Below are 20,109 nucleotides of genomic sequence, written 5' to 3' on the forward strand. Positions count from 1 at the left end.
TGTCAGGTTATTGTTTACTCTGGAGATTATTGGTTAGCTGTGGCTATTGAGGGAAAACAAGTCATGAGCATTCATTAACATGTCATAAACACTAAGCAAGATTAAACCAACAGATTGGTTTAAATCTCAAAATTATAAATTTTATTCTTGATAAGTAGCATTGAACCTTATGCTTGCTTCCACAGATGCCCAACAATTCCCTTGCTAATAGCTTGTTAATCATGTCTTGGTCCATGTTTGTTGGAAGCAACATATTTTAGTGAACAAGATACTGGAAGGGACCCAAGAGCTCTGGATTAGATTTCCAGTGATCACTCTTGGTCTCCTGTGATCACTCTTGGTCTGTTTTCCTTCTATTGACTGCTAAGATCATCACGCTTGTGTCATACATAGAGGGCCCCCTTAAGCCTACTTGTATCACACTTACATTGCAAGTTTGCAGGTGATCTTGACCATGGCTCACAGGGAATGTCAGTAGATACTGCTGACGAGCTTGAATATTCTGGCAATCATTCTTGGGCCACAAATCAATCCTGTCTTCCTGTGTGGAGACTCCTGTTCTCTGCAGTGATATAATTGGCTATCTATGAAAAAAAAAGGACAAAGTTTTATTTTTTAAAAGCTAATGTCCCAGGATGATACTAAAATGAATGAACACAAATATAATCAAAGCATTCCAAAGTTTGTACACTTTCACTGGAATACAGTGTTGTCATTCTGTTTTAATAGATGATAAATAACAAAAGAGTCCTTGCATTGAAACATATATGATAATGCAAATGAGAATGATAAAATTTCTGTATTTTATTGACTGTTTATTTATTTTTAACATCAAGCAGCTATAAAGGAGAACAGGACTCCAGTGTTCCTGTATGTTTGTTTTGACTGTTGTGATAACTACACTTTAAACCGTCATGTTAGGAGAAAACCTGTTTTGAGTCTTCAGGAAAGCAAAGTTCAGCAGTTTGCTTTCACACAGGAAATTACTGTTTTAAGGGATAATATTAGGTATCAAGAACCCTAATTGCTGGATAATTCCTTATTTCATTATGACTTACTTTGTAGATTTTGGGATTCTGTCTGGAAATAATCCTCAAATTTGATGGGGATTTGGAGCTAGAACTGATAAAAAGGAACACCGAAGATAGATAGTTCAGATAGATAAGGTATGCTGGTGAAAACAGTTTCCTCTAGTGCAGCAGCACACAGTTATCACAGCAAAGCTTCCATTGGCATAATCATGAATATTAGAAAAACCTGTTTGTATTGTAGTTTGGAAAGATTAATATCTTAGGACTGAACATATAGCACCAGATATTCAAAACTCTTGTTCAGCTTATTTATAGTAATTGATTGATGCTGCATTCTTATAACAGTGTTCAAGAAAAAAAAAAGTCATAGAGTTGCGTGAAACTGATTACAACAAAGAACGTAACACACTACTATGCTACAGGCTTCATAAACTGCTAAAATCTGGCACCGCTTGGGTCCCTGCTTTATTAGATGTTTTACAAACACTGATAAATTAAATATTCCATGGCTTAAGAGCCTTCTAAATCTAAGTAGTTACGCTGGCGTGGACGACGTTCTTCCTGGAGTGCGACGGCTTGATTGCACAAGTGTGTAATGTAGCCCTTTCCTACACGTAGGCTCGTGCTTCATTGAGACACCTGTGTTGGCAGAAAAGAAAGTGTCAAGGACATAAGAGACAAATCTTCTTGCCAGACATTCTCAGTTTGTCTCCTACTGCTTCCAACCCCGTTTCTGTTAACTGAGATAAACCAGTGGTAAATAATACCTTTGCACAAATGTAATAGGTGACTGGATATTGCTAAGAACTTAAACTCTACTAGTCAAAAACAACCAGGACCACAGAGGAGCACAGAAGGGATCTTGCTCTGCTGACTGTGATTTCATCCTGTGAACAGTGTTCCTTACATAGATTCTTCATGATTTTAGTACTGTTTCCTGCTTGCCAGCTTGCTATGAACAGGCTGATTTTTCTGAATTTGTGAACTGTTTGCAGCTGTTGAACAAAGACGGCATCCAGTACTAAAGAGAGACTTCAGCTGAGTATTCACCTACTTATGTGACACCCATAGCTGGTGGGTTGTTTAGGAGCTGTTTACAACAGCTCTTCATTCACTCTTTACCACACGAGTTGCAGGTTTGGCCGGCAAAGCTGTAAGGTATGGTAATGGAGCTTCAGCATTTACAACATATGTCTTGCCCTTACCCTGTTGACCAAGGAAGTGAAGAGAAATATGAAGGAGGAGTGACAGAGCTTTCATTTAAGTTTATTCATGTCAGATCATGCCAGTCACAGCTGCCAGACTTCTGAAAACATTAAGGGAGAGGGAGACTGAAAATGAGTTATCCATGGTGTTGCATCATTGCACGTCTAGGAATGGCAAGTTTTTGAATTCCAGGAAACCATTTTATGTTACATCAAAATAGCAGTGTCTATAGAGTTGAAGAAAAGGGTTGTGTTTTTTTGTTTGGTTGGTTGGTTTTTTTAATCTTTATGAAAAGAAAGCAAAATATCTGGGCTAAGGGCTAAGGTAAAAGAAGGTGTTGAGAATATGCTTCAGGAGGAAATACAAATGGAAGGAAATTTCTGATCTTATTTCTGTTGATAGAAAGCAGGACCAAACCCTCTATCTGAATTATATAAATGTGAAGAAAAAACCATGGTAGTAAGCACAAAGAATGAATGAGTAGGTCTATTGAGATTGTTAAGATCTAGTCTTTCTTCAACATTAGACAATTTGTAGCAAGAACAGCAGTGGGGATTTTTCTTTCTGTGTAGTTCAATGAATTAGCAAGAGTAGGATCAAAGATGCCTCTGTCATCCAGGATTCCCATCTTGTGTCACTTTTCACTGGCAAGCAGCTGGTAGAAAAGGGAAGGCTATGAGAAAGCAGTGAACAAGGGAATGAGGAAAGAAATAGGTAGAAAGGCTAAAAAAGGAGAGGAGGGGATTAAAAGATAGATGGAAATGGGGAAAAACATGGATCTTGTGGAAAAAGACTAACAGTTGGAGCCCCAGCAACACTGGTCTGCCAAAGCATCCGTGTTTTCTAAAGCTATTTTCATCAACGTGCTGAGCTTGCATCTTGTCTTGTGTGGTCCTAACAGCTTTTTGAATTTTTTCTTGGGGACTTGGAGGCTTTCTATAGAGCTCAGTGGGGCCACAGGGATGGACACTAGCTGAAGATCCCTTCCATGAATTCTCAAACATCTGATAACTAGGATTTAATTCTGAGAGGTCATTACAACATGGAAGCGTGCTTCAGAGTCCTCTGGTTCCTTACTCAAATATTATGTGCATGGGCAGAACTCAAGACAGAAACAGGTTATATCTGTAGGAGATACTCATTTCTATACACCCTTGCTTAAGCTTGTAGTATGCTCTTGCAAAATTGTATATCACCTGGCGAGAAAAGCACATTTCACTGTAGTGCATATAGTAACAGCAGCAACAAACTGGATGAACAATCTAGGTGGCAAAGCCCTACCCTAGTTAGTGTTAAAGACACACAGTGCCCCAAGGGCAGGATTGCTGTACCAAATGTCAATATCTATGATATATTAAGTCATTTTGGGGAAACAAAAGAGCATCTCTCTAACAGGTACAGAAGAAAACACATGCAAAAATCCCTCTTAGATCTAACAATCCTCTGAGCCCTTCCCTCACTCTACGCCAGGACCCCTTTTGTCCTCTGGACTGTTGAAAATTGCTTTCTCCCTTGGTTTAATGCAGTGAATGCAGAACAGATGGCAATCATGAACTCAGTCATGGGCCTTGATTGCTACTGATCTCTACTTTTTATCCTTTGTCTATTTTACATTCATGAGTGGCTTGCACAAATTTTGCCAAAGCATTCTTTTTATTATATAAAATGATAAATAAGGGTAGGGAGAAAATTTTGCCCAATTTAAGGCTAATTTTCTATACCAAAGACAGAAATGGCAGAATTTATTAAGTACTGGTGATTTCACATGAGCTCCTGTCTCTGGCTAAATTTTTGTGGCTGGCTGTTGCACAGGTGTTGTGCATGCAGTGAGTGGCAAGGGAAGGGCTGAGTGGTGAGCCCTGAGGGCCCCCAGCTGGCTACTGTGATTACTGGGGGCGGGCTGGAGGGAGCTGAGCCTGGTGGGAGCAGGTGTGGCTGTGCTTAGAGGGACAAGTTACTGCCCTCTCCAGCAGCCAGGACAGTCGGTGTTCAGGAGAGCTGCTCTCTAGGTGAGCTGAAGTGGGACCTTGTTTCTGGGGGAAAGAGGAAGCTTAGCCACACTTGGAAGTCTCCAAGAACATCTGTGTCTTCTGAGGCCTTACCCCACAGCACAGGGTGAGTGGAAAAGCTGCAGAGATGCTTTCACTGGTGGACTGGAGCAGTTTTGCTAACCCCTTGTGTTCCCTGGTTGTGGAAAAGTGAAATTTGTTATGTGACTCTCGTGATAGGAGGGAGGTGGACTTGTGTGTAGAAGTGGAGGAATCCAAGCAGTTGCAGTCAGCCCAAGTAATTAAACAGAGCCCAGCTTTTGAGGAAACTTGTGGGACTCTTATGTCAGGTACTGTGCTGGAGCTGGGCTGCAGTAACTGCAGGCTATGTGTCTTACAAGCATAGTAATTGGGGAGCAGCTGTCTGACCTGTTACCGCTTGCAGGTATAATTAGTTCGGGCTCTGCCACATACCCTGCTAGGGGCTCAGCAGAGCTGAAAACAACTGCTATCTGCTTTTTTAGGTAGGCATATGGGGCATGAAGTCCCAGTCCTGGTTTGAACTTGGATTCTGGGGCAGGGTGGGAGGGAAGAGCAAATTACTTTAGAAGAAAAAGGTAGAATTCTGGTAATAAACTTTGAGGCCTGTTGTTTGAGGGTGGACCTGTGCACGTTTGGCTGTGAATCCACAGGTGTATAGCAGGGTGTTAGGAGTTGCTACTCGCGATACAAAGAATGTTTGTGGATCTCTGTAGGACCAATATGAATCTTATTGTTAATTGCTGATGGCTTTTTGTTTTGGAGTCTTTATTACAAGTCTTTTATGAGCTTGATTTCACAGGAGATAATCACACAGAATGTGACCAAGTTGAGCTGTGTTTCCAAGACACTCTTGTATGATTTGCTGTCTTAGATATTCCACCTCACTCACATAGCAGAGAGCAGAATGGCTGCTGTACAGTAGAGAACCATTGCTGCCTCTGAAGAGAGGTCATGGTTCTCACTTTTACTCTAAATGTTTGTATATATGTGTTGGTAGCTAATAGCACTTCTTACTCCATCTTCCTCCCCCTGGCAGGCTGCTGTTTGGTTCTCCCAAAGCTGCCTCTTGTGCAGGCTGAACAAGGGCGGTTCCCTCAGCCTCTCCTCACTAGGCAAGCGTGCCAGCCCCCAACCACCTTGGTGGCTCTCTGCTGAACTTGCTGCAGTTTACTGCTGTCTTTCATGTACTGGGGGGCCCAGAACTGGATGCAGGATCTGGATACGGTCTAACAAGTGCTCTGAGTAGAGGGGGTGATCGCTTTCCCTTGCTATTCTGTCTCTGCTCCTGTGAATACAGCCCACAATGCTGTTGGCCTTGTCTGCCAGCAAGGCACACTGCTGACTCATGTGCTGCTTGACCCCCTCCCTGCTCACCAGGCCCTGTTCAGCAGTGCTGGTTCCCAGTCAGTCCCTTCCTCCATCAGTGCGAGAGTCTCTTCCTTCCCAGCTGCAGGCCTTTTTGCTTGTCCTCATTGAATTTTAGGAAGTTTCTGTCAGTCCTTTCCTCCAGCCTGCTGAGGTCTCTCTAGACCTGCCCTCAAGTGTATTGACTGGTTTCTGCGAGTTTGGTGCCATCTGTAAATTTCACAAAAACCTGTTTGTTCTATTGTGTCCTCCAGATTGTTGACGAAGATATTAAACAGCATAATCCCAGGACAGAGCCCTGCTGTTTGCCCATCTAGCCATCCACCTATTCAGACAGTAATGTCCCTACTTGAGCACAAGAATATTGTGAAAGAGAGTGCTTGAAAGCCTTGCTAATGTTGAGGTAACTGGTGTCACCTGCTCCCCCTCATCCACAAATCCAGTCATCTTATCATAGAAGACAATCAGACGGGTCAGGCATTACTCACCATTGGTAAATCCATGCCTTTGCCTGTTCACAGGCAGAAGCAGTTATTGCTTGCATGAAACACCCACTTTAAGTAACTGAAGGGAGCTTATGTCAGTTTTATAAGAGGAGAGAATCTACTTTTTCTGTATTTTAAACAGTTCAGTCACTTCAGTGTTACAATTATCCTGTGATGATTGTTCATAAAGTTATAAATATCCTGTAGGGAGCTGTTTCAGTCTGCAGATTCAGGCAGACACTAATGAATTTTTTACCTGCATTCATAGTGGTAGGCTGTGAACAAAACCTTAAAGAAAGTTTGGATTTTGGGCACAAGTGGAGTCTAGTGCTAGATAACATTTTGTCAGGGTGCTTCTGAAAGCAATGGTTTTACAGCTTTTTTTTTTCTTTTTTTGGAAGAGTGGAAATAACTCCTGTATAACATGTAAAAGAAAGTTTTAGTATTTTCAGGGAAATGGTATGTAAATGCATGCAAGAGAAAGAGAGGTTTCTTTACGTTATTGTGTAACCTGACAAGCTTTGTGGTTAGATACCCTATTTCTGGTCATTATTAGACTGGAATGCGATGTGCTAACCAGAAAGGAATCATCTGCCCAAAGAGTTCTCTGGGAGTTTGAACTGGGTTCTCATTCAGGTATTGGTGTGCTAAGTGAAGGAAACAGACACTTCACAGTTTTTGGAAGGTCCTCTTTTCACTCAACATAAAGCCTTGAAACTGTGATTCTCTCAATAGAAGAGAGTACACAGTGAGATGCACTGAGTGGCGTCCAAACAAGGTGGTTCTTGCTTCATAGAAAAATGCACGAACAGAAGTTAATATATTTAAACCCTGACAAAGCATGCAATAGGAATGCTAAATAGCAGAAAAGGCAGTGCTTCAGGGACAAATATATGATCTATCTAGGTTTGGGATGTGTATGCTAAGTAACCTGTCATGTGCCATGGGCTCTGTAGCAGCCCTACAGTGGTTTTTCTCTAACCAGCGCTTTATTGAAATTGTCCTTTGCTTTCAGCTTTGTGACTGCCAGCTTATCTTCTCTTCCAAAACATCAGATACTGGCAGCTTTTGTATCTCTGCACAAAGGCTGCAATGACTTTAATTGCATGTCCTCAACCACAGTCTGCCATCTCTTACAGTCCCTTCAGCATCCAGCCTGAAGGAACTCATGGAAGAACAGGCATAATAACCAGTGATACTGCTTCTAAGAAATCCTTTCCATTAATGTTCTTTCCCTCATGTTTTCTGGAAGTTGCATGACTTCTCTAAATCATGTTTTGGAGTAGATGCTGTATGATCTTTTTCTCTGCCTTCTAGTTCGTTCTTTCCTGCTTAAAACCATGAAGAAAAAGGTACCCTCTCGTGTACTTTTAATGAATGTTTTATCTTACTGAACTTGTGGTTCCATCTCTCACTGTGGATACAGAGAAAGGAGCAAGACAAAGCAACAGGGACTTGTAAGGACAAAACCCAAGTGTTTCCTGGGTTCTAAGAACAAATCTGATGAAACACCCTAGTGAGCTCCAGCTGTGGGGGAGAAACTGCAAAAATCCAATAGCTGCAGTGGCAGGAAGCCTGAAACTTCATGATAGAATTCTCTCTCATGAAAATTGCCTTTTTTTTTTTTTTTTTTTTTTTGTTAGCACCTCTTTAAGTCAAAATACAGGATTAGGTAGAGCTCCACAATAGAACCTGTAAGTCTTCAGTGGCTGAGTGTTATCTACAAATATATATATATATATATATATATAAACATTCAGAAATAAAGTGGTTTTAAACCAAAATGAAAGTCTCTTTCTTCAAAAAATGAACTCTGAAAAGTGTTTTGATTGCAAAAAAAAAAAAAAAGGAGGAACTTTGATCATGGATTATGCTATGAAAAACAGCAAGAAAAAAAGTTAATGTTGTGAATGATTTTTTTTTTTTTTAAATTGGCTTTTCTGTGGCCTGCCTAAAAATCACCAAACCTTACCTGTATCAAATCAGCCAGAGAGGTACATCCTAGATTTGAAGACAAAGAAGGTCCTGGCTTTGGTTCCCTACTAATCAAATCTGAAGGTATAGTGAGAGTCCAAACAGCGTGGACACTTTGCTGTTGGAATGCTTCACTCATTAAGGCTGGATGAGACTGTAACTTTTATCTTGAATATACAGCAGATGCAAATAATGAGTCATAATGTTGTTCAGACAGGCTTAAAGTTGAGCAAAAAAAATTGCAATCAAGAATTAATTTTAGATATTTACCTGCTTTTCTACTCCAGACCTTATTTGTTACCTCTTGGTTTTGAGTTCATTTGTACTCAGGTTTTTTTTCACATCACGGCATTCAGATCTAAGATTTGTTTAATTTTGAGAGTGAAATTTTATACGATTTAATTACAGAAGCTTCAGTAAACAAAACTTATACCTTATTATTTGCTTCTCCTTGATCTCCTACTCTTGTAATAGATTTTAAAAACAAATAAACTAATACTGTTCTTATAAGTAATAAGGCCAGAACTCTGTGAACTGGTAGTGGCAGTATTATTAGGCTAAATCTGCAACAGCTGTTTCATCTCTGTGTGAAGTTATGGGGTAAGCTGAACTAGCCTTCACCCTGAGATTTTCACCTATGAAATGCAACCAGCAACACAGGCATGGGGGACAGAAAGAATTGTGACAATAAGTAATAACTATTTATTATTACTTAACAAGCAGTAGTTACATTTGCAGTAAAACAGTATATGTTTTGGTACTTTGAGTGTCTTTACTTTTCCTTCACTGCATCTGACAAATAACTGAGGATCAAATAGAGAGAGAGATTGGTTTGTTGCATTGATTAGTGCCTCCCTCACTTTCAGGAAAAAAAGCCAAAGCTGTATTTTCTTTCTTCTTTTCACCTGTTTGTAATCAGAGGGACTGTCCTCCTTTAATCTGCTTAATGAGGCTGTGGTAGACTTGCAGAAGTAATTATTGGGCGTTATGTTTTCACAGTTCATTCTCAGCACTTGAGAGGCTGCAGTAGTTCACTCTTTTTAGAATGACAAAGACATTATGAAATTTTACCTACACTTTTGTTTTGTCTTGCTAATGTGAAGTAAAGTAACCAGTAGAAGTCATAGGAGGAAAAAAAAAATCAGGTTACAGAATGCTGATTTAACAAAATACATAAGCCAAAGAGCTGAATAGTGAAAGATTGTTTGCTTGACCTATTAGTTCGAGAACTGCCAGTACCCTGCACAATGATTTAAATAAAACCTGTAGTCTGGACATGGTAATCTGGAACGGAAAACAGATAGTTAGGAGACAGAAGAAGAATTGGTAAGAATCCTGCCTGGAGAGGAAGGGGTACACTTGGGTATGGATTTGAGAGGCACATGGTGTGAACAAGCAGTGATGCAAATTTTTTTTTGTGTTCTGTTGTCTAATTCACTAGTGGAATTTGTCATACCTTATTTCTCATATGTGAATGTCTTTCACAGGTTCAGATTTCCAGTATGATTTGAATTAGCATAGTAAACTTCCAGTGAGGTTGGAGAGTTTTGAAGTCCATAACTTCTCAGTACTGTTCACCTCTGCTACTGTTCACCCCTGCTGTGTTGAATAGCTTGGGTATCGTACTGTAATAAAGTGTTATGAGGGTTACTTATTTACTTTCTTTGTTTTTTATAGTAGATAACAGTTGCATGGTAGCTGAATATTCAGCATGGGTTGATTGTTTCTGCATTGCATTAAAACAGCAACCCACTGGAATATATTATTAGAATGTCCTTAATATTTATCAAAGCAGAATATGATGAAACATTGCATTTATTATGATAATGAGCAAAAAGTGAAAATTATATGCTGTGTTATAGACTTTATTTGTTACAAATTGCAAGCTTTTGATTTTATTTTTGAGGAGTTTTGTCCTTTGTTGCCTTCTGGAATCATTTGATCATCATGATAGCTATATCCTGAGCTTCCTTGCTTCATTATTTTAGGTGTAGCATAGTCAAGAAGAAGTCTTAAGAGATGCACATACTCTGGGAGAGCATATTGAAAAATCTTGTTAAGACATCAGCTCTTTAAAAAAATTTAAATTCTTTCTCTTGGCCCAAATCCATGGCAATATTTGCCCTGCAGTACACACTGAAGTGTTAGCCTTTGTAGGTGTGACATTTGGTGAGGTCTCAAGCACTGGAATGAATTAGTGTAGTATGCATAGCGACATTCCTTTCATCAGAGTGGGCAGCAGCCTGGGAAACTTGATGAGTTAAAGGGAAAGCATGTACGGGAGCATGTTGCACGTCATAGGAAGTTACAGCCCATGTTTCTACATATAAGGCCAAAGTTCCGGTGGAAACCGAGTATTGGCAGAAAAACATCACAAAAAAATAACCCATCGTTGAATCTTTGAGCATTCCCAGATTACATCTGTACATTTTCCAACAGACAATTGGCCTGCACATTTCACTGAAATATGGAGATTTTTTGGTTGTGCAGTCATGCCTTGGCTGATAGGAGGCTTCCTGTGAAATCTGTAAATCATCAGTATTGAGATAACAAAGAAAATCTAAAAAGATTATTTAAGTTAGCTATGTAAAAATTCATGTTCTCCCAAACAGGACATGTCCCCAGAGCATTAATGCATTTATATACAATATTACAGCTGTTGTACTGGATCAGAAGTGGTTAGTGACTGAGGAATTGGCAAGAATAAAAGAACAGCAATGGTTTGGTGACTGCTTGTCATTTATAAGAAGCAGCTGCATTTCCTTTTCCTTCAGCTGTATGTGTTTTTTTCCAACTGAACTAGTTAAATCCCATCTTACTTCAGTCTGATCATCTTAAAGGTTTTTTTCCTAGAGCTGAGCTAATAAACTGATGACCTCTGCCTAGCTCTCAGTCTGTTCTCAGCTGGAAGTAATTGCTGTTCTTCATGGCAGACTCAGAAGAAGGGGATGACCAAACAGTTGTTGAACTCTGCTCTTACCCCAGAGGCAAAACCTGTCTGCTTAGAGATGATAAACGCAAGGAGATGCCAGGGGGAAAACTGTTGTGGCTTGCTATGCTGCCTCCTCTGGAGAAGAATTCAGTCTGCAGTGTTGGTATTCTAGAACCTTTAATTAACAATGCATTAAGTAAGAGTTTACTCATTTAAAACGGGAGAAAATATTAGTTGTGGAGTCCTTTGGATTTAAGTGTTTTAGCTGAAGCCAAGTGAATGGACTAGCAGTGGAAATAGGCTGCGGTAAATTCTTGGCCACCACATTTGTCACCCCAAATGTCACAGGAATAAGCGTGTTGACAGATGAGCTGCAGAAAATCTCGCTTGGTGGTTTGAAAAATTAAAGCCCTAGTGCTTCCATTGCCTGCTGGAGGTTGCTGTTTCTATAACAGGGTCAGTGGGAGAGAATGATCTAGTTCTGCAGCTTGGAGGAAACAGCCAGGCTTTGTACAGGGAAGGCTGAAGCATGCGCTCGTGTTCTGTCCCACTGCTTGCTGTGGAAAGAGTACTGCTGTGAGGCTGGAGCACCAGTTGACGGAGCTCACCTGTTTGTGTGTTCAGACTAAGAAACCCTTACTGAGATTACTTGGATGTTTGTCATTCTGTGTTAAGGTCTGATGCAGAAAGGCACTCCTGATTAAAATGATACTCCAGCTAGTACCCAATCTTGTTTGAATCAGTTTGGGTGGTATTGTATATTTAATCAAAGTCAGGCTTAATTGCTTTTCTGACGCAGAGCCTAAAATTTACCATTGTATGTTAGTAATATCAGTGACTAAATAAAGTCAAATTCTTTTCTGAGTAGCACAGCTGCGTCATTTAATGGTTTCATGGATGTTTTACAATGTAACTTTGATGGGAAATTACCTTCTTGAAATAGAAATCTTACCAAACATCCTAAAATATAAATTGGTTGATAAATTGAACATGACTACAAAGAACTCAAATGTACAAATGTATAGCAGTTCAAGATATAGCATGACCTTAAGTAGTAAAACTTCTGACTGACCGTTTGAAGTTTTAAAATATCTCTGTATCAACCTTGATTTGAGCAAAACATGCTGCTGTGATATAGTTATGAGATGGTGAAGAGTACCTTTTCTACTGAAAATTAGAATCTTCAGACTGCATTTATCTTTTGTTCTCTCATATCCAGTTCCTGCGATTTCTGTATTTCAGAAGGGTAGCATGGTGAACAGAATCTACTAATTGGTTCACCAGGTATCTTTGCATAATGTTGCTACTGTAGAGCTACTTGATGAAAAGGTTCATAGCGGTTTATTAAAATATGACTTAATAGTAGTAAAATGCTTTGATAAATCAGGTTTTTTTTTTTTTTTTTGCTTGCAGCTTTCTTTAGCAGGACATTCTTTAAGTGATAGGTATGATAATGTGACTTAGTGAATTCCAGGATCTGGATTATTACAGCTGTGATTTTAAAGAAACAAAACCCAAAACCTCAAGAAATTCTGTACCTGAGACTAAAATAATGTTGTGCAGACAGCATGAACTCAAGAAACCTTTGTTTAATGTTTAATAAATAAATAAAAAGACAAGGCAGTGAATTGCCACACAGATTTTTTCCCCCTCCCTTGGTTCTGCTTATTAGAACTGACTAATGTTAATCATTAATAAACAGGAAGAACTTTCCCCATAAATGATTTAAGCTGTTAAATATGCTGACTCATCTGTGTTGAATGCGTCATGCCATGACTTATCCATGTTATATATAGATGTATATTTGGGATTCCTGGTGCATGAATAATCATTGATGAACTCCTCGTAACAGAAGGTTATAGCTGTGGAAAGGAAACATCCTAATTATTGTCTGTAGGACCTGGACTTCACCTGTGAATGACCACATCAGAAAAATTTGGGTATAAATAACAAAGTTATTTTGGGAAACTTTGCTGCTTTTTATTCATCAAAAGAGTCCATTTCACGCTAATGTTCTCAAGGCCATTCCTTTCCTTCCACTGCCTTCTTGCTCCAGGATGGCCTAGTGCTAAGTCATATGAGCACAGGCTGCAATTACCTTTATTCTAGTGAGATTAACTGCTAGTGGAGTACACAAGACTCCAGTGTCACCATCTTCCTGCATAAGAAAAGCATTTGTGAGACTTTTTGAAGTTGCTAGTTTGGCTTTTGTTCTTCAGAAAGACCTTGTGTGGTAACATGGATATTATAAATGCTTGACTTGGTCTGCAGCCAGCTATGTCTATATGTCTTCTACTTTATGCTGTAACAGATGCTGTGTTCACTTGCTTTCTCTGAAGTACCTCACATGCTGACTTACAGCACACAGCTTCACTATTGGTAACTTCTCCCTCCACCAACTATATCAATCTCATTTGGCTTGACATCATGACAGATGGTTGTGATGACATGTGAGGTGACTCTTGCCTTTGAATGGCTATTCTTGCCTTTGCACCGGAACGTGTTTGGTTTTAGTCTGTTGATTAATTTTCTGTCAGTAAGATTTACTGAAAAAACTTCTGAGGATGTAGACAAATGCCAAAGTTCTCTACAGGAATTTTAGTATACTGGAAATTCTTTTTTATCACATAGGAAATTAGCCTTTCTAACCAGGTGGGGGGTGGCTAAAACCACTCAGTCTTCTGTCTGTGACCTGTAGTAAACTGAGGCTGCGATTAAATATGTCAAGCTATTTCCAGTATCCAACTCCTCCTTTTTTCTTGCCCAACCAAAAAGTAAAATAGCTATTTCCCAGAAGCTAAATGTTCTTTAATCCAGTTGTGTGAACGACATTATAATTCCATTGCCTTGTTTTTAAAAAAAAAAAAAAAAAATTCCGGGAGTAGCTCATTAAAAAAGGTCATCAGAGGAACAGTGCTTTAGCACACTCACTGAAGAACTTGCAGTCCTTCCCTGTTTGTGGTTCGGCGCAGTTGGAGGAGTCTGGCACGCAGATGGTGTGGCGCAGAGCTTTTTAGCAGAGAGAGGTAGTGAGGAGGCCAAGAGAATCTAGAAAGAATGACAAAGCAGAATGAGCGGGCCAAACGTCTTAAAGATGTCTTGCACATGCTCTCACTATATGAGATTGTGTCAGATGTTCTCTCATGTGCGTTTACAAACAATTTGGTGAAACGGATTATTTGGATAGACTTTAGGGGAAAGGTTTTACTCTATAAAAGGATTCTGGAACTTTGATCTTAACTCTCTTTCTTCACTCCTTTCTTTTTCTGTGAGTTTAGTTCTTGTGTGTGAAGAGCTTTGACTAAAAGTGATGTGAATACTGTTCTTGCAAAAGAGTCCAGTCTTTTGAAAAGAGTAATGAAAGTCATATTTGGTCTGGTGGCAACAGGCTTGGGCTGTGTTTAGTTAAAGTGTTTCTCATTTTGCAGTATGAGGGAGAAGTCTTTGTTTTGCCAGGATTGTTGCTAAAACCACATTGATATCCACAATATATCATTGCCTACTATCTAAAGGGCCTTGAAAAATTGATAAAAAATGTTGGACTGGTAGGAAAGTACTGTGGTCTGTTTTTGTACAAGCCCATGAATTTTATGAAATGGGTGTTTGAAAAGCATAAAACTGGAAGAAGGAGGATTCGGATATCTGAGGAAAGCAGAAAGGTATCTTTTGTGTTGTACTGCATTTTGTATTTGGAAGAAATGACAATATATCTCTTTACACTCAATTATAAACTCATACCTTGCTGTCAGCTAGCAGGAGAGTCTCCCATTTAGTGCTTGTTTGCATTCTTGACAGTTGTGTAAAAATAAAGACAGGATATTTGGTGCAAAATTTCATTTTACCAGAGGGATAAGTGTTCACCCTCTTATACTGGTGTTCTTTTCCTGTATGACCTTAAGAATTATAAGAAAACTGAGGCCTATTACTGTTTCCCTTTAAACTTCCATCAATCTGATGACCTAAATGAGGATTTAAGAGAAGATTTTGACTTGACCAAGAGTGTTTGCTACCATGGAATTCAGAGAGCCAAATGTCTAATAGCAGTCTGGAGAAAATTTCACTATCTTCCTTCCTCTTTTGGAAAACAAAACCAACTATCTGGCATACGCCAGATACATGTTTGGGCAATACCGAATGTGTTGCTGGTGCAGTACAATAGCAGGCAGAAATGCAGTAGGTGCGTCTGTCATTTCTTGTGTGGCTTATAGTATACTGGAAAATAAGTCAGTTGATGCAATAAACTGTTTTCTAGTACAATGCTCTTCATGCTTTCTGTTGCGCTGCATCCCTAGCTGGGAGGAGTGTCCCATAAACATCCTCAAGGTCACCTTTAGTTCTGGCCTCCAGACTTTGTTTTCCCATGACATCCTCAACTTCCCTCCCCTTCCACACCCCGCCCCGGTAACCTTTCAACTTCTGGTTTGATAAGATTAATTTATTTCACATCTACTAGTCTTACTACTTTATTGTATTCCTAGACTTCCAGCTCTTCTTGTGTTGTCTCCATGCTCTACAGCAATTATTAAGAATATATCTTTTCTAAGACTCCTCCATGAATGACTAACATATGCGAAAACACAAGTCTTTAATTCCTTTCCATGTCTTTCAGTTTTCCCATCGCTTTTGGTTTTCCTTCAGGAGATATTAAAATGACACATTAGCAGAAGTGTTTCAGAACTGGATACCTCTGAGCACCATCACATCATACAGATCCTATGAAGAGCAAATACCACTGTAAATCTGTGGAAGGTTCTCCTCTCCTCATCTAGATTAGCTTTGGGCGGTGGTTGTAGTGTGGTTTTTTTTTGTTTGTTTTTTTTTTATTTCATTTTATATACTTGCAGTACCACCACAAAGCACAGCTGAAGTATTCAAGGCAATCATTGTCACAGCTGGCATGATCTTTTCTATTGTTTTCTAAACTTTTAGTTTCTCAGGTAACAAACAACAAGCCTACTGCATCACTTCTAAGTCTTTGTGTTCTCATGTTGTCCTGAGTTTTTCCCCCTTTTTGGGTAAATATGGAGTCTCCTTGATTGCATTGAAGATCTGAGTCTTTTGACAAAACTCTATTAAAGTGATGTTTGGCAGGTTATTTAAATGGTGTTTCTTTTAGTTATGAAGTTGCATTCATTCCTTGAAAGGAATTAAACATCTCGGAATAGGTGCCTTTTGAATTTGATCATCTTACTAGCCAATAAAAACAAGCACTTTGCCAAAATTGCTAATATAAATGAATATAAACTTTGAATAGTATTTGTGCAGAAGGTACAGGGACTCTTGTTAGGTAGGCAGGGTACTAGTGCTGTCAAATGAAGACGATTGCAGTCTGCAAACATTGTCCAATTTAAATAGCTTAAGAATCGTGCTTGTGACTCAGGATGGCCAGATAGCCAGAGGATATATGTTGTCATTATTTCATTGCCTTTAGTGATTCTATGCTAGCTTACACCATGGGACGATCTCCTCCAACTATCTCTGTCTATACTGTAACTCACTAACTAAAAAAGCGAGGATGTTACTTATAAATCTTCATACAAAAGAAGAGGTGAAAGGAAACAGATTCATGTAGATGCAATTTATATTGCATTTAATTGGATGCATCAGAGCATTCATCAAATAAGTGATCCATGGCTTCTGTTTACTCAGTACTTTGTAGTATGCAGTGAATTTTTGGAGTGGCCGAGTGCTGCAAAGAATGTTCCTCAAATAATCAATCGAAGAGGAACTCCAGCATCTTTAAGTAACAGCAGCAGCTAGCTCCAGTGGATATGAAGCCAAGCATTTCAGTAGTCTTTTGGCTTCCCTTGGTGTTACAGACCTGAGATCACTTTACAACAATCCATATCAGTTAGATTGCTATTTTTGTTCCTATTCTACAAATTGTACATGGCACAGATGTTAACTAGTTCACTCCAGGCCATATATTAAAAGCCCAACTGTGCTCATTTCCAGTTTGAGTGGTCCCATTATGACACTGTTTGCACGATCGGATGTTCTTCAGCTTCTGTAAGGTGAATATGTTTTTGGCAAACCCTATAGCATCTTCATAACTGGATACCATTGGCCTAATTGTCTAGAAATGTAAATCAGTACAGCCTGACTGAGGCCTTAGCTGGTGTTTCTCCTTCATTTAGGCTGATAACTTTGCTTTTATATTCAAGGTCACGTTATGCCCTGGACATTAAATGGAAATGATTGCAGTAATGGAGTTGATAAGCACTATCCCTTGTCTGTTCCTTGCAAAATTAACAGCCATACTGCATGCATAGCATCTAGCTGCTTAATCTGTTTTGTAGCATCTGGCCACTTGCTCTGTTTTGAGGAATTTCAGGGAAAAAAAGCCCTGACAGGTGATCTGAAATAAAGAAAAAAAGAAAAATCTAAGCTTTTTTTTTATACTTTCCTTCTAGAAGCTGGCCAATTAACCTTCCTATCAAATTATTATCTTTAAACCTGTGGTTTCTTGTATGCATCCCACTCTGCAAAAGGAATTGAATCTGTCTACGTCCTGCTTATTTTTAGAGACATGAGTCTCAACCAGCAACTAAATTTTCTTCCCCCCCCCCCCCCCCCCCTTATTTTTTTCTTCTTTTTTTGGCAGTGAGATTGGAATCTGGACCTGGATTGCAAGTAAATCTTATGTCTTTTTCCTATCAAGCCCTCTACAGAGGGTCAAACCAAAACTGCTCAGTGTGTGGGTGGATGGGAGGAAATGCACTGAAGGAAGTCACAGTCTGGTGTGGGAGTCAGGCAAGCGGGCTAGATGATCATTTGCCCTTTCTCCTCTTGTCTTGAGGGAATTTTGAATCTCCCATCTAGAAGCTGGAGCTTTGGCCATTCTCTCTTTTTGCTACCATTTGCTGGTTGTTTGTTGCCGAGGGTAAATATCTTACTAATCAATGTATTTATTCAGACGAGGTCTGGGAAGGGAGGTTCTGATGTGAAGGGAAGCTAATGGGAAAGAAAAAAGAAGTCTCCTGTTCTGCTCGATTAATTTGTTTCACTTTTCCTACATTAGTATCCAAAACCAGCTGCTGTCATAGGTCAAAGGGGAAATTTGACTCAATTTCACATTTTTGCAGCTTGAGTTCCATCCATGTACTCAACAGCATTTTGATAGGCAAAGCATGGGGTGGTGAGAAACCTGGGTGCATAGCTTGGGAGAAACAGCAAATGCTGGAGAAAAAACCCCAAACAAATAAACCCCAAAACAGAATGGAGACTTTTGTCTTTTCATGGAAAGAAGTTTCAGTCTTTTGGAAGACTAGAAGTTAGAGGGAACATTTGAATCTAGATTGAGTAGCAATATAAGAGGTAGCTACTATGTAGATTTAGAAAGATATCAAAAAAGATAGTCCTTATAATTATTTGAGGGGGATTAGATTTTATAAAAAATGTAACAATAATATAGAATATGTGAATAATGTAAGAATACTTATTTTTAGATATTTGTATAAACATAATTGCCTTAGAATTTGCTTTTACAGTATGAGTAGCTGTCTTGTGTATAAATGTTCAATGTTTAATCATACACAGTAAACTGAAAATCCATAATAATGCAGCCTTGTGTTGTAAGGATGTGTAGGAAAATTCAGGTTGGAAAGGATCTCAGGAAGTCTCTAGTCTAATCTCTTGCTCAAAGCAGGGTCAATTATGAGGTCAGTAACCAAGTAGCTCAAGGCTTTATCCATTCTCATCTTGAAAACACCTGAAGCTGGAGATGACACAAGCTCTCTGGGTAACCTGCTTCACTGCCTAACTGTCCTCATGGTGAAGATCTTCCTTATATCCAGTCTGGACCTCTCGTTTCAAATGATGCTTCTTGTCTCTTCTCCTCCCTCCATGTACCACTATGAATAGACAGGCTCTGTCTTCTTGATACCTGGCTCCCTTCTCCAGATACTGGCAGGCTGCTGTTAGGTCCCCCCACAAAGCCATCTCTTGTGCAGGCTGAACAAGCCTGATTCCCTCAGCCTCTCCTCACTGGGAAAGTACCCCAGCCCCCAAGCATCTTGGTGGCTCTCTGCTGAACATGCTGTCGCTTGTCAGTCTTTCCTGTATTGGGAAGTCCAAAAGGTATTACCATAAGGAGAACAGAAAATGAGACTATGCTTTACCAGTTCCTTGCTTATGTTGAATTATGTTTCTTCCTTCTTATTCTCTGCTGATGCAGGGCATCAATTATTCCTTTTTTTTTTTTTTTTAACCTTTCTTTGGTTTAATGGCTATTTAGGTCCTTGCTTCTTCATTGCTTCATTTTGACCAACAAATTGACTGATGATAAAACTCCTAAAATTTGAGATGCTGTGCTCTCTTTTCCCCTCTACAGTGGATGTACTAAGAGGAGGGCTGGGCATGAGATCTATTATTACCTAATGCTTGGTTTACAGATGGCAATGTTCCGTAAGAGTGTACATGATGACAAATGAACAGCTCTACTCATTTCAGCATTCTCCCATTGCCAGAAATAGTTTTCGGGCCCTCCAGAAAGATTTCAGTTCTCCTTTCTCTCAGTCTGCAGGATCCAGACACGTGATCTGTCTGTTGCTTGTAACTTTTTAACAGTAAGGACATTTTACTGATGTTGCACATGCCTTGCATTTGTAACTCACCAGCAGTAATGGGAAAAGCTTTGTGGGAACTGGATAGTCTCTCACCTTTGTCAGCCTGTGAACAAGCCTGTCCTGAGTCTCTTCATGTGAATCATGGATGTGATGGCATATAATAAAGCCTAACTGTGGAACTTGGACCAGCTTTCTGATCCTGCTTGAAGTGGAAGGCAGCTGATCAACCCTGGCTCTTTGAGTGCATTTGCACTCTAGGGAAGATTCCTCTAAAGCCTGGAGTCAGCTTCCTTGGGAACTCAATGGTTGCCTCTAAAGATGTCACTACCTTGCATTTCCCCACACCCACTTTTTTCCCACCTTTCATCATGTCAAATCTGTATCCAGATCCAGCTCATTTCTGTTTTGCTGCATTTTCTCAGCTTTATCTCATTTTGCCAAAGTCAACACTTCTACACTAGAAAGAACTGTGATTCTCCAGTGACAGAAATACTGTGGAAATCTGGGCTAAGGGGAAAA

The 20,109-nt window shown here is 39.6% G+C and overlaps 1 long non-coding RNA gene across 1 annotated transcript in view; it reads left to right on the top strand.

Moving 5' to 3' along the window:
* The first annotated feature begins 4,152 nt into the window (after window positions 1-4,152).
* LOC148057154 (uncharacterized) overlaps window positions 4,153-20,109 on the top strand; it is a 60,066-nt gene continuing 44,109 nt past the window's right edge. Inside the window, exon 1 of the long non-coding RNA XR_015702072.1 lies at window positions 4,153-4,352. This is a non-coding gene — a long non-coding RNA (uncharacterized LOC148057154). The remainder of the gene's footprint in view (window positions 4,353-20,109) is intronic.

The sequence above is a fragment of the Nipponia nippon genome, unplaced genomic scaffold (genome assembly GCF_047370975.1).
Source record: "Nipponia nippon isolate SJK-2023a ecotype South Korea unplaced genomic scaffold, ASM4737097v1 scaffold_10, whole genome shotgun sequence".
In the NCBI taxonomy this organism is placed as follows: Eukaryota; Metazoa; Chordata; class Aves; order Pelecaniformes; family Threskiornithidae; genus Nipponia; species Nipponia nippon.